At 36.1% G+C, this 2,496-nt stretch overlaps 1 protein-coding gene across 1 annotated transcript in view; it reads right to left on the bottom strand.

The window, feature by feature from the left end:
• The window catches only part of dmrt1 (doublesex and mab-3 related transcription factor 1), a 37,446-nt gene that overhangs the window by 12,819 nt on the left and 22,131 nt on the right, over positions 1-2,496 (bottom strand). The gene's annotated exons all lie outside the window — the stretch shown is intronic.

Here is a 2,496-nt window from a genome sequence, read left to right as displayed (position 1 = left end):
ATATATATATATATCAGTGGTGAGCACAGATAACCAAAATGTTAGCTTCGTTAATTTTTATTCCACTAACTAAAAAAATTTCTTCACTAATGCTAAATCGTTGAACAGGTAAAGAAAAAAAATTGTAGAAGTTAACACTAAACTGGTAACTGCTAAGATGACTGTCACTCCGTTTGCATCACACATCTTCCTACCCTTTCAGTTGAAGCTGTGTCGACCAATCACGTCTTGTCATGTGTACTTGTAGGCAGCCAATAGCGTGCCTTATGAACATGTTAAGACACGCCCACAACAGACAGGAACAAGCTTGTAAAATAATTTTATTAGCAAACTTAAAGTTGGCAGTATGTACCCTGAGGCTGTTAGACTCCTGAATCTCTAACCAGAATAATCACTGTGAAAATCACATCATGTTGCTGCTGATCTGTTTCATGTTGCTGCTGATCTGTTTCATGTTGCTGCTGATCTGTTTCATGTTGCTGCTGATCTGTTTCATGTTGATGTGTTCATTCGTTCTCATCTGCTCACACAGACTCATGTTCGTGCTGCTGTTCGGTGTATTGTTTTTATGCTATTAGTGCTTACCGTAGTATATTTTTATTTAATGTTTTTCTTAGTTCGTATCTTGGATCTTATTACTGTTTTTCTTTTATATTTTATACTTTTGTTGGATGTAACTGGGACCCTGTGTACACAATTTCATTCCCCCACCGACAAAGAACCTTGAATCCTTGAATCCCTTGGACACGGTAGAAAGCCATCCACCTTCTTCAGCAGCTAATTGTTTTTATTTAGCATGAAACTATATATAATCTGAATTTATCTTCATCGTAAGTTAAATTTGATCTAAGTTACATTTACCTGCACCTTGTCCGACACAATGGTTTTAGTTTAGATGTAACGAGCGACAACATTTGTGATGTGTCCAAGTAAACATATAGTACTGTTTGAAGCTGTTTCGCATGCATGCAGGCTGCAGAAGATCCCGAAGCAGGAAGTCATTCATGGGTGCTTCGTGCTCCTGCAGCTCGCGGTACTTCCAGGTCAGTAAGAGAAAAACTAATTAGAAACTAGTGATTCTACCACAGGCAGAGTTAATCAAAACATTAGTTTTTAATTAATAGTTAAAAAGAAAAAAATGATTAAAAAACCTCCATGTCCGGTCACAGACGGGAGGGTGTTTGAGCGAAACAAGGCCTCATTTTTATCCACTGGCTCTGAAGGGTCCGGTGTCTGGACGTCTTAAAACTCCAGACTGGAATAAAAAATAAAATAAAAAAACTGTCTAAACAATAATTTTGGGCATACTAATGAGGGGAAAATCTTTTTTTTTAAACTGCAGTAAAATACATATTTTATTGATGTTCAAAAAAATAAATAAAAGTGGACTTTTATCAAACTAAAGGCCCTTAAATTGTTAAAAAAAATATTTTAAATTTCATATTTTTATTTCCAGCTGAAATGGCTCTAAAAGACTAATTTATTGTGGAACAATATATTAAATACTAGTATTTTTAAGAATTTCCTCCTGAGGAACATGAATGGTCTCGAGGGGTTAATACGAGGTGGATCCTGGGCTGAAGCCAAGGGGCGGGGCTATCCAGGCCAATTTAAAATAAAATAAAAAGTTAAGTGCAATTAACAAAATCAAGAAAAAAATCAAGCTTCAATAAGACTCAATTCTTTAAGAACGAGAATAAAAGTGATTTAGGTGTTTTTTTGCGTGCTGGAGGCTCAGCAGACACCAAACATGGGACCACCTGCTGAGAGTCTTATCATGTTTTAATGGAGCATGGAGACTGATGATGGAGGGGCTGACGTGGGACCCCCACCGCAGAGGGACAGCTGAAAGTCATAAACTAACAGGAACAAGTGGAGTATGGAGGTCTTCAGGCTTGTGATGCTGGTGGTGTCACTGAAACAAGAAAACTGAAGGTGAACTGCTGATGCTCCTCGTCTTTGTCTGAAGACGACTCATCACATGCACAATAAAACCGTTAGCTCGCCTTCCTCAAAGAAAACTACATTTTCTTCTAAGAAAAAAGAAAAGCCAGTTTAATATTAGCTTTGCTGGGGAGAAGCTACAAACTGTAAAAGCTGGACTGGTCTGGGAAAGAAATGTATACTGGGTTGAAACAGACAGAATAAAAACAAAGCGTTGATTTCTTTATAATTTGGAGTTTTTTATTTTATCTCTCAGACACAATGAGTCCTAAAATTCAATTATGAGCTTCTACTTTAGATTTACTAAATGTTTTAACTTAGAACTAAAACCTTTTTCAGGGACTTTTTATCCATTATACTTTTGTTTTTGACCATTTTGTGAACTTTATGAGATTTTTTTGTTTTGTTAGAGTCTCTAATCCATGCTTTCTGAACAAACAGAGTATTTTTTCCTACATTCATCTAAGATCAGATCAGATCAGATCAGATCAGATCAGATCAGATCAGATAAGATAAGATAAGATAAGATAAGATAAGATAAGATAAGATAAG

The sequence above is a fragment of the Nematolebias whitei genome, chromosome 8 (assembly GCF_014905685.2).
Source record: "Nematolebias whitei isolate Nwh7 chromosome 8, NemWhi1, whole genome shotgun sequence".
NCBI lineage: Eukaryota > Metazoa > Chordata > Actinopteri > Cyprinodontiformes > Rivulidae > Nematolebias > Nematolebias whitei.
This window is presented reverse-complemented; position numbering and strand designations above follow the sequence as displayed.